Here is a 13,246-nt window from a genome sequence, read left to right as displayed (position 1 = left end):
TCTCTCTCTCTCTCTCTCCCCTCCTCTCCCTCCCTCTCCCCTCCTCTCTCTCTCTCTCTCTCCCCTCCTCTCTCTCTCCCCTCCTCTCTCTCTCTCTCTCTCTCTCTCTCCCTCTCTCTCTCTCTCCCCTCCTCTCTCTCTCCCTCTCCCCTCCTCTCTCTCTCTCCCTCTCTCTCTCTCTATCTCTCTCTCCCCTCCTCTCTCTCTCCCTCTCCCCTCCTCTCTCTCTCTCTCTCTCTCTCTCTCTCTCTCTCTCTCTCTCTCCTCCTGCTGCAGGGAGGCAGTGTTGGTGAGGAGTCTGCGCAGGCTGAGGGAGCAGGTAGTGAGGGCCAACCTCCTGGTCCAGGAGGCCAGTTTCATCTCCGACGAGCTGGAGCGACACACAGAGTACCGAGTCACCCTGCAGATCCCAGCAGACAACCTCAACGCTAACCGCAAGGTCTCTCACACACACACACACACACACACACACACACACACACACACATACACACACACACACACACACACACACACACACACACACACACACACACAGAAACCACAAGGTCTCTCACACACACACACACACACACACACACACACACACACACACACACACACACACAGAAACCACAAGGTCTCTCACACACACACACACACACACACACACACACACACACACACACACACACATACACACACACACACACACACACACACACACAGAAACCGCAAGGTCTCTCACACACACACACACACACACACACACACACACACACACACATACACACACACACACACACACACACACACACACACACACACACACAGAAACCACAAGGTCTCTCACACACACACACACACACACACACACACACACAGAAACCGCAAGCTCTCTCACACACGCACACACACACACACACACACACACACACACACACACACACATGTGGATTGACGACGCATTTGCGTTTACACTCGTGTTCAGTGTGGTCACACTGCGTCCCTGACCCCCTCCGGAGGTGGTTTGGCCGATCACATCACAATCTGTCCTCAATGTGTCCTGGGTGCATTTCCAGCTGTAGTTGCATGTGCTCAAGCACTCTCCCATTACAATCCCATCACTCAAAACACATTTGAATGCCAGGTGTAAAGCGGGTCCATGGCAAGCCTGCCACTAACCATGAAACTCCTGTCTGTAACGTGTGTGACCTGGCATAGCCATGACAACCCCATGAGTACAGTGCAGTTCGATGTCTTGAACATTTTCAGAATTAGGGGCGGGGGGGGGGGGGATCTCTCTGTCAGCTAATGACCTTTGACCTTTCTTCTGCTCTCCTCCCTTCCTCGTCCAGGTGATGCGTTCGTACTTCCGTCGAGCCGACCCGTTCTTCGATGAGCAGGAGAACCACAGCCTGATCGGCGTCGCCAACGTCTTCCTCTCCTGTCTCTTCTATGACGTCAAGCTGCAGTACGCTATTCCCATCATCAACCAGAAGGGGGAGGTAGGGAGACTTTACACCTACCATACAACACGCACTGTTGTGTTTACCACGTACACTCAACATTGAAATCAGTAACACCTTCCTAACACTCAGTTTCTCCCCATTTTAATCAATCACAATCCATAACGCAATAAAATTGTTGAGGTTTAAAACAGGTAAATTGATAAGGGATCAGAGATTTCAGTTGCTCGTCTGGATGTTTTGTGATAAGGATTGTCCTCTAGCAGTTGATCAAATTCACCAGCCACTTCCAGTAACATTTTACATTTACATTCTAGTAGTGTGGCTTTTCCATTGAGGTCAACAGTAGAATAAACCTCAATTCCTAGATCATCATCATTTCAAGCAACCAATAGTAAAACAGGTCAAAGGTCATACCACTCAGACAATTATCCTTGTGTCCCTATAATGATCACGGTTGATTCGGGAGTGTTAATGAAAGAATTTAAATTTTCACCAGACAACAGGGTGTTTAGAATAGGACTCAAAATGGCGGTTGCTCACCTGGAGGCTACACAAACTTGTAGCCACAGAAACTGACGTTTCCCTTTGCTGATTGGGATGAAGAAGGCTGTTTGTTTTGTCTCCCCTCTCCTCCCTGTGATCAGGTGGCAGGGCGTCTCCATGTGGAGGTGGTGAGGGTCGGGGGCGGCCTGGAGGACGGCATGGCCGGAGGAGAGGAAACCGACAACAACCAATATACTGAGGTGGAGGACCGCAAACTGGTCTGCATGGTATGTGGGACAAACACACTGATTTTCTCTGTGGATGCACACACGACATGCACACGGCAGCACATTGGATCATTGACAGCAGCAAATGGCAATAGGATACAGCAAAGGAAATAGGAATAGAGGCCGACCAAATGAAGATATTAAACATAACACGACCCACAATTACAACACTATTAGAGCTATGAGGATGGGGGGAAATGAAAATGTATGAATGACAGCATGTACTGTACAGATCCTTTCCAAAAAATTAGAATATCAAAACAAGTTAGTTTTTTTCCATAATTCCTTTCAAAAAGTGAAACTTTCATAGATTATAGATTCATTACACACAAAATGAAATATTTCTAGCCTTTATTTATTTCATTTTTCATAATTTTGGCCTACAGCTCCAGAAAACCCCCAAAAGAGTATTTCAAGAAATTAGAGTAGTGTGAAGAAAATCAGCAGTTACTTCTCAGTTATGACTGACTCCAGCCTCAGTCCACTCCCTCTGAATCGCCGCCAAATTTTTGAATCGTCTTTGCTTGACAATCCACTGAAGCTGCACGGTCATCCATGGTATTTCCATGATATTCTATTTTTTTGGAAAGGATCTGTATGTAGGCTGAGCAGACTAACAGTAGCAGAACAGACTGAAAGAGATGCGTGGACAATATAAAACATATGAGAACATATGAATGAAGATGAAGAGGGTCTACAAAGGTCTACATAGAGTAATGTTGTGTGATTTTGCAGACGTGCGTTGAAGCAGCTCATGCCCTCATTCCCTTGAGCCATGTACATAATGTCATATTGGTGACCTGTAGTGTTTTGACGTGTGTCCTGTGCAGATTAAGATCCTGCAGGCCACGGGTCTTCCTCAGTACCTGTCCAACTTCGTCTTCTGTCAGTACTCATTCTGGGACCAGCCCGAGCCCGTCATCGTGGCTCCTGAGGTGGACCCATCGTCCTCCTCGCCCAACACAAAGGACCCACACTGCATGGTGGTGTTCGACAGCTGCAAGGTGAACGCCACATTCTGTACAGTCCCACAATAGCATCTAGTTACAACTAGCATCTAGTTACAATAGCATCTCGTTAAAATAGCATCTCGTTACAACTAGCATCTAGTTACAACTAGCATCTAGTTACAAAAGCATCTCGTTACAACTAGCATCTAGTTACAACTAGCATCTAGTTACAACTAGCATCTCGTTACAACTAGCATCTAGTTACAACTAGCATCTCGTTACAACTAGCATCTAGTTACAATAGCATCTAGTTACAACTAGCATCTAGTTACAACTAGCATCTAGTTACAATAGCATCTCGTTACAATAGCATCTAGTTACAACTAGCATCTAGTTACAATAGCATCTCGTTACAATAGCATCTAGTTACAATAGCATCTCGTTAAAATAGCATCTCGTTACAACTAGCATCTAGTTACAACTAGCATCTAGTTACAATAGCATCTCGTTACAACTAGCATCTAGTTACAATAGCATCTAGTTACAATAGCATCTCGTTACAATAGCATCTAGTTACAACTAGCATCTAGTTACAATAGCATCTAGTTACAACTAGCATCTAGTTACAATAGCATCTAGTTACAACTAGCATCTAGTTACAATAGCATCTCGTTACAACTAGCATCTAGTTACAACTAGCATCTAGTTACAATAGCATCTCGTTACAATAGCATCTAGTTACAACTAGCATCTAGTTACAATAGCATCTAGTTACAATAGCATCTCGTTACAATAGCATCTAGTTACAACTAGCATCTAGTTACAACTAGCATCTAGTTACAATAGCATCTCGTTACAACTAGCATCTAGTTACAACTAGCATCTAGTTACAATAGCATCTCGTTACAATAGCATCTAGTTACAACTAGCATCTCGTTACAATAGCATCTAGTTACAATAGCATCTCGTTACAATAGCATCTAGTTACAATAGCATCTAGTTACAATAGCATCTCGTTACAACTAGCATCTAGTTACAATAGCATCTCGTTACAATAGCATCTAGTTACAATAGCATCTTGTTACAACTAGCATCTCGTTACAATAGCATCTCGTTACAATAGCATCTCGTTACAATATCATCTAGTTACAACTAGCATCTAGTTACAACTAGCATCTCGTTACAATAGCATCTAGTTACAATAGCATCTAGTTACAATAGCATCTAGTTACAACTAGCATCTAGTTACAACTAGCATCTAGTTACAATAGCATCTCGTTACAATAGCATCTAGTTACAATAGCATCTAGTTACAACTAGCATCTAGTTACAACTAGCATCTAGTTACAATAGCATCTAATTACAATAGCATCTAGTTACAATAGCATCTCGTTACAATAGCATCTAGTTACAATAGCATCTAGTTACAATAGCATCTAGTTACAACTAGCATCTAGTTACAACTAGCATCTAGTTACAATAGCATCTCGTTACAATAGCATCTCGTTACAATAGCATCTAGTTACAACTAGCATCTAGTTACAACTAGCATCTAGTTACAATAGCATCTAGTTACAATAGCATCTCGTTACAATAGCATCTAGTTACAATAGCATCTAGTTACAACTAGCATCTAGTTACAACTAGCATCTAGTTACAATAGCATCTCGTTACAATAGCATCTCGTTACAACTAGCATCTAGTTACAACTAGCATCTAGTTACAATAGCATCTAGTTACAATAGCATCTAGTTACAACCAGTGTTGGGGGTAACTCATTACAAAAGTAACATATTACATGTAATATATTACTTTTAGCAGTAACTCAGTAATATAACTTATTACTTATAGGATTTCAGTAATACTATACCAGTTACTTTGTCAAGTCACTCAAGTTACAAATTGAGTTACATTTTATTAAATCAAAGCACATATTTAAAAAAAGATACAATCATTTCCTAATCAAACTGTGTGTTTTTATGCAAATAACCACTATAGCTGACAATAACAAAGGAAAAGAATAACATTTAGAATTTTGGATTGTTTACACTGACTTCAAGGCGGTTGAAATTATTTTTTGGGATGGTTCCGGGGCAGCGATGTCATTCTGTTGCTGCTGTTGTTTTGGTAAAAGTAATGCAAAAGTAGTGTAATACGTAATGAGTTACTCTACACAGAAAGTAATATTGTAAAGTAACTTATTACTTTCAAATGAAAATAACTAGTAATATGTAGTATATTACATTTTGAAAGTAACTTGCCCGACACTGGTTACAACTAGCATCTAGTTACAATAGCATCTAGGCCTAGTTAATGCTGAGAATAATTCCTGAGATTTATTTATAGGGAAGGTTGCTCTGGTGTTTGTGCACTGCACTTCCCAGAGATAAGCCGTCAATCAAACAATGTGTCAGCTACTGTGATGTCTGACTCTTTGGATTTTCTGTCTGCATTCTCTGTTCAGACATGGTGGCTACCTACCACTGCTCATTACTATCCAGACCCCCCCCAGGAAAGTCCTACCTGACACCAGGTGTTTACAACAGTGAATGGAAAAGCTTTCATTAATAGGTGGAATCACTGCTGTTATATTGATTGATGTTAGAGAGTAGCAAAATTGACATTTATTTAATTTGAAAATGTCACACAGTTCCTAAAGATACAGTTCAAGTATACATACTACTGCATGCGCTGGGACGCGTCATCAGTGATGTTAACTGGGGTCGTGGGTAGAGCTGTGCATCTTCACTGATCTCACGATTCGATACGATTCGATTATACAAGTCTACGATTCGATTCGATTCGATTATACGATGCACGATTTTCTAAAATTTCTATATTACCACACATGGCCTTTTCATTAATTAACACAAACAGTCGGATCAATATGAGCTGTTTATTGTTGTTCTTATTGTTCATACAAATAGTAGCTCTACATAAACTTCAAACATGACTCTTGGAGTCTGAACTCAGACACAGCAGACAAAAGATCTGCAACATAGAACGTCACCAACTCGGTCTGTGTGGGAACGCTGAGGGGGGCGGGGTCACGGTGCCCCCCTCAGCGGTCCCACACAGACCGTGACCCCGCCCCCCTCAGCGGTCCCACACAGACTGTGACCCCGCCCCCCTCAGCGGTCCCACACAGACTGTGACCCCGCCCCCCTCAGCGGTCCCACACAGACCGTGACCCCGCCCCCCTCAGCGGTCCCACACAGACTGTGACCCCGCCCCCCTCAGTGGTCCCACACAGACCGTGACCCCGCCCCCCTCAGCGGTCCCACACAGACCGTGACCCCGCCCCCCTCAGCGGTCCCACACAGACCGTGACCCCGCCCCCCTCAGCGGTCCCACACAGACCGTGACCCCGCCCCCCTCAGCGGTCCCACACAGACCGTGACCCCGCCCCCCTCAGCGGTCCCACACAGACCGTGACCCCGCCCCCCTCAGCGGTCCCACACAGACCGTGACCCCGCCCCCCTCAGCGGTCCCACACAGACCGACCCATTCTATCCTAGAGATGCTTACAAAAAAAGTATAGCCCTATCCTAGTTAGAGCTTTATGTGCAAATTATTCAATTCAAAAAAACAAAAACATTGCAGTGTGCTTTAAAAAATTAAATAAATCACAAAGTCCAGGACACTTCCTGAATGTGTTGGACAAATGGACAAAAGAGTTAACTTGGCACAACAGACAATTTTCAAATGAAAAATCGTAGAACCTCGGTTTACACCTCTAACCCTCTTACACTACTTGTCTGAGTCCTCCTCTGAGTCCTCCTCTTTCTTCTCCTCGGCAATGTATAGGTTCTTGTGTAAGAACACTAGTTGATCCAGGTGCTGTGGTGCGAGAGAGCTTCTCTTAGCAGTGACTATGTTGCCAGCAGTGGAGAAAACCCTCTCAGCAGGCACGCTTGTGCCTGGGATGCACAGATAGTGCTTTGCCAGCCTGGAGAGGAGTGGGAATGCGACCTCGTTGTCACGCCACCATTTCAAGGGCTTGCTAGAGAGAGAGAGAGATGGGGCTCTGCAGTACCTCTCCATTTCTTCCTCAGCCCTGGCATGCGCAGTGGGTGGTGCTGTACCTTGCTCAATGTCCCTGAAAGATTGTCCCAGCAAACTCAAAAGGAGTGTAGAGGCCTTTCTCTTGGGAGCAGGGTGAGAGGTAGTTGGCATTTCGTTGTCTGGCTCTGAGTCCTCCACCACAGGCACGTCGGTCAGCACATCATCTGAAGATGCACATGAAGATAAAACAAAACAAGGTTTTTATTAGGGATTTTAAAAGCAATATAACTTTACATTATATGATCCCAGAGGATAACACTTGCACTGTGTGTGTGTGTGTGTGTGTGTGTGTGTGTGTGTGTGCATATATATATATATATATATATATATATATATATATATATATATACATATATATATTTATTTATTTTTAAAGGGTTAGCTTAACATATCTGTGGATGGGTGGGTATGAATGGCTTTGTCATGCATGTTTCATAACACATAGATGTTAGTTAATCTAAAGCATTTCCAATAACAACACAGAAATACAATACAGTATATATTATAGACAAAGCAGAAACAAACCTCTTTCAGATTCTGATTCTCCAGGTGCATCTGCCGCTTCTGTCCTGGCTGTCCTCTCATTCTGTGTTTGAATAAAAAAAGAATAGCAAACCAACAGTTAGCACTTTCTCAACCAATGGAGCAGATTGCAATCTCACAACTACTAGGATAACTGTTTTTTCAGTCTTTTAAAAGTTACTCATTGTTTTAATTTATATAAATGAGGTTTTACATGAAACAGTTAAATTTACCTCCAAGGCTGCAGCTTCATCGGCCACTGTGCTGTAGACCACCAGTTTCTCCTCCTCTGTGAGAAAATGCAGTCCCTTAAAACGAGGATCCATGGCTGAGGCTGTATGCAGCATCTTCTTTTCTGCATCACTGTTGTACCGTTTCTGCAGATCTGTCCTGATGGCCCGCTTGACCTCTTGATTCATATGTGTGTTTCCAGTGGTGTCTGACATCTCCTGGATTAGCTGAGCCTTTAGTGGAGCAATGAGGCAGACAGTAGGGTTTTCTTCTACTGACATCAGTAGTGTGACATCATACATGGGCTTCAAGGTCTTCACGATGTCCTCTGCATTCGTCACATCTGTTTCAGTCAGAGTGGATAGGTCAGACTCTGATCTTCTGATCGCAGGGGAGAGCAAAGTGGCGGTGATGGCTGGCTGTTGTTCCAAGAACCTCTTGAGTCATTTCATAGGCACTGTTCCACCTTGTGGGAACATCAATCTTCAGTTTCTGAGGCTTGATGTGGAGAAGTTTTTGCATCTCTTTTAGCTGGTGGCTGGCAGTAGCGCTGCGATGGAAGTAAGTGGATATGCGTCGGATTCTGGCCATGAGCTTGGCGACTGGAGCCACATTAAGCGCCCGCTGAGATGCCAGGTTGAGAGTATGTGCAAAGCACCTCACGTGGGGGAATTTCCCAACTTGGGCAGCCACGATCATATTTGATGCGTTATCTGTCACTAGCACAACAGCCTTCTCTTTTAGCTGCCACTCATCCACTACACCAGACAGAACCTCAGCCAGATGAAAACCAGTGTGGCTCTCAAAAACCGCTCTTGTTTGCAGCACATGTGACATCATTTCCCACTGGTCATTAATGTAATGTGCCGTTACCGTTAGATAGGACTCAGTCGCCATGGAAGTCCAGGAATCGCATGTGATTGCTACACGGCATGTGGCTTCCCCCATTGACTCTATCACCTCGGCTTTTGTGTCTCTGTACAACGCCGGAACAACCGTGTCTGCAATCGTTTGGCGGGATGGGATTTTGTACCGTGGTTCCAGGGCCTTTACCAGCTGGCGAAACCCGGCGTTCTGGACGACGCTATAAGGCCTTAAGTCTTTAGCTACGAAAGCTCCAATACACCGCGTTATCCTCTGGGCTCTCTCAGACGAAGACGGCATCTGTCTCACTGACTCGTCGATCCGTGGTTGTGCTGGGTCAGTAGAGGTTCTCTTGCTGTTAGCCATCGCTAACGTTAGCTCCGAGTGCCATCGGCTAATGTGGTTCCTTAAGTTGGCTGTGTTGCCGAAATATTTAATTTTGGCCTCACACGTTTTGCAAATTGCGTGCCTCTTATCCAGTTGTCGCGTGCCGGAGACTTCCTGAAATCCAAAATGCTCCCAAATGTCGGCTTTTAACACGTTCACTGCCAATGACGTGTTTTTACGTCAAACTAAATCCAACCGTTCACTGCCAATGACGTGTTTTTACGTAAAAAAAAATCGATTTTGTTTTTTTGACGGTGGGACGTTGATCTAACCCTTTTACGTCTCCTATACCAGAATTGGAGGTATTGAATGTGTATAATCTATTTTACCGACCCACTGAGTGGCGACATGTCTCTCCACAGTAGGAGAGGCGAGCCAAAACTGGAGGGGAAAAGCGCGAGGAAGCCGTTCTCATACAGTAAAATGGATGGCGAAAACGCTTTCACTTTCGCGCTGATGCACAGCGGTGGCAACGGTGGGGGGTTCCAAGAATAGATTGGATGCACACTTTGAAACACGCACCATAAATAAGCCCAGAATCGAAAGAGCTTCATCAGAGCTCTCAACCCGACCGCCAAGAAACCAGCGAAACCCATCCAGCGAGCCCCATGCAGACTGCCAGGCAGTGTTAACTCAATAATGAGACGTTTATTTAATATCAGTTTGTTTACTTTTCCGCTCTCAACAGCATGACAACTTGCCGCTCCCGGCTCACAACATAGCACGTCATCACAGCGCGCAGCCAGCACAGCATCATGGGTACCGTAAAGCATAGTATAGAGGTGCCAACAAGTCATGTTAACAAACTCCCCTCTTTCTAAAAAAAAATAAAAGTGACAGAAACCATGTTTCTTTTTTAACCCTTGTCAGAAAACAAATTCCTTTTTTTTCAGTCTTGAACAGCCATTCGATTTTAGTAAACCCTGTAATTAGATTTAAGTAAACACTCTGTAACCTTATCATTACATCAGGCTAGAACAGCCATTAACATTTTCTCCCTTTTTTACAGTCACCCAACCTTCCACTGTCCATCCTTCAGTGCTTTGAGAAGCACAAGGGAAGAAGCTCCCTTTTTAGTCAGACAGTCTGCCAGCTGTTCCTTTGTGTCTGACCACAGGATACGTTGGATCCTTTTGTTTTGGACTAGTTCTTTGATGCCACTTATTTCTAGTCTCAATCGTTTTTCTGTCACAGATTTTGTGGACTTGATAGCATCCACAAGGGAGTAGTTGTCTGTGACACATATCACAGGCAAGATGTCCTGTGTGACCTTTCCTGTGGTCAGTTCAGAGTAGAGGGAGGATAGAAATATGGCATTGTCAATACCATCAGCAAGAGCAAGTGCAAATTCCATCCCCACATAGCGAAGGCTGTTATGCTCCTCACGCCCCACTTGAAAAGCCTTTTTGAGGTGGGGAATGACTGTAGTGGCAAATGTGTCAGTGCCACCCCAGATGAAGTCATCCACATGACAAGCCAGGATTCCAGTGACACTGCAGGATTCATCAAGCCAGAAGAAAACAGCAGGATCCACTTGTGACATTGTGGCCCCCGTTCTCAGCAGTGTTGCTTTGACTTTATTCTACCAGTAGAGCGATGCATCAGCTAGTCCATAGACACATTTCCTGAGCTTCCACAATGTTCCTTCACTTTTGGCTTCAGGAGGAGGCCGAATGTAAATGTCCCTAGACAGCTCCGCCCCCTGAAGAAAAGCCGACTTGATGTCCATGGAGTGTAGTGTCCACTGTCTCTGACATATAACTGACATCAGTATCCTGAGTGAATCTGATGAGCATGTGGGAGAGTCTTTAGGAAGATCTTTTGTGTCAAATTCTTCAAAGCCCCTAGCTACTAGACGTGCTTTGGGCACTATACCATCAGGGGTTTCCTTCAGTGTACACACCCATCTGGTGGATACCTTCTTTTGGCCAATATCTTTTACCTCATCAAACACCCCATTTTTCTCCCAGTTACTAATTTCGTCAAGTTTTGCATTGTTAAATGAAACATCCTCTGTGACTAACACATCATTTTCATGTATAACAGAGCATAGTACATCATTGTCAAGTTTTGCATTTTCAACTGAAACATTTTCATGCACAGCAGACTCAGAGCATAGTACATCATTGTTCAGTGGCACAATCTGAAGATTGTTTACCCGAGTAAGATCAGCTGACCTCTCTGTACCTGCAATATCAGGGGGTTCTGAGTACTGTAGGTTGTACCAGTTCTTGTGTCTGCCTGTTGCCTTTCCTGCTCGTCCCATCACTTTTGCTGTGTGAGGAATACCAGTGTCGTTGTCCACATAGCTAATTTGTTGTCCTGTTTTTAGCATTATAGAGCCTCCTACTCTTATGCCTATTGGCTGTGGCTGATCATCCTGATGATCGCCACCATCAGCGTTAGCTACAGCATTGTTGAGGAGCCCTGCAACATAACCAGCATCATTATCATCCTCTATGTCACTATCAGTAGCGGCTAAGTTACCTCCATCACTGTCATTTTGCGGTGGGGGCTCTGGGCCCTCAGCACTAGCCCCGCCCCCTTCACTGTGATCACAATTAGCTCTCCTCAGCCTAGAGTGGTGAACCCTGACATATGTCCCACCATGACGTACAAATATTACTACCCCGTCTTGTCCTATCACGACTCCAGGACCTTTCCATTCAACACAGTCTGTTCTCTTGTAAAAGACTTTGTCTCCGGTTTCATACTTCTCATCTGTTGGACGGAGCTGCTTTCTTAGAGCTCTCCTTAATTCTCTCTGAGCACTCTGACTCTGTGAATGCTTTCCTTGCTGTGTGCAACGCTGTTATATGTTGTCCTACCCATGCACTCATCGTGGTTCCTTCTAAAGCCGGTGGCTTATCGACTAGTACAGAGGGAAGATTTGGATTCTGTCCAAATACCAGTTGGTATGGGCTGAAGCCGTGCACATTCTGCATTGTATTTTTCGCCATGAGTGCCCAATCCAGGGCCGTTCTCCAGTCGCATCCGTTGTCGAGTTTAACTTTCAACAATATCTCCGTGAGTGTTTGGTTATGGCGCTCCAACAAGCCATTGCTCCATGGACTGTAGCCAGCAGTGGTTTTTATTTCAATGTTGAAATTCTCTGCCATGTCTCTTATTTCCTCATTATTAAACTCCCCTCCATTATCACTGAAAAGTCGCTCCGGTGGGCCGTGGACACTGATCCAGGAATGCATGATGTGTTTCACAATCACGCTTGGTTTCTTGGAGGTGACAATGCTGCCAGCACTGAAGCGAGTGAAGTGATCGATAATGTGAAGGTACCACACATTATGCTCCAGCTCATGCAAATCCACTGCTACAGTCTCGTTGTAACGGGAAGCCATGGGCAAACCAACAGCAGGCTTAGGTTTAGGTTTGCTGTGTTTGAGACATATCTCACATTTGTTTACTATCTCTTCTAGAATAGCAATGCTCTTATCATCAACATTTCCAGCATTAATCAGCAGTTTCTTAAGTTTATCAACTGACGCATGGCCAAATTGCTTGTGCAGCTTAAGTAAAGCTTTATGCTTTTGTTCCTCAGTCATGTTGTCTGTAATTGCTAGCACTATGTTCTCATATGTATCACTTGGGGAATCTTTATCTGATATGTTTAAACAATAATGGCCTGAGGATGTAACCTCCAGAGCTAACTGTTGTTTAAACATTGTTGCTGTATCATTCTTTAAGTCCAAGACAGTTCCCGCTCTTTTTAGCGAGGCTTTGCTTAGCAGTAAGGGGATGTCAGATGGGACTACTTCTGTTTCTATGCAGCATTTTGTTTTTCCTATCTTGGCTGGGATTTTGACCATTTTTGTGGAATGCACAACATGTCCATCCCCGAACTTAAAAGGCCTGCTGCTGCCTGTGTTTATCACTTTTTGTACGTCTCTCTCATTTAGTCCCTTTACATAGTTATTCAGCCACTTTTCACCACAGACTGTCCTCGTGCATGCTGTATCGATTACAGCCGATCCTAGAGCTTCAACCATGA

This window comes from Poromitra crassiceps (genome assembly GCF_964638095.1).
Source record: "Poromitra crassiceps genome assembly, contig: HAP1_SCAFFOLD_191, whole genome shotgun sequence".
NCBI lineage: Eukaryota > Metazoa > Chordata > Actinopteri > Beryciformes > Melamphaidae > Poromitra > Poromitra crassiceps.
This window is presented reverse-complemented; position numbering follows the sequence as displayed.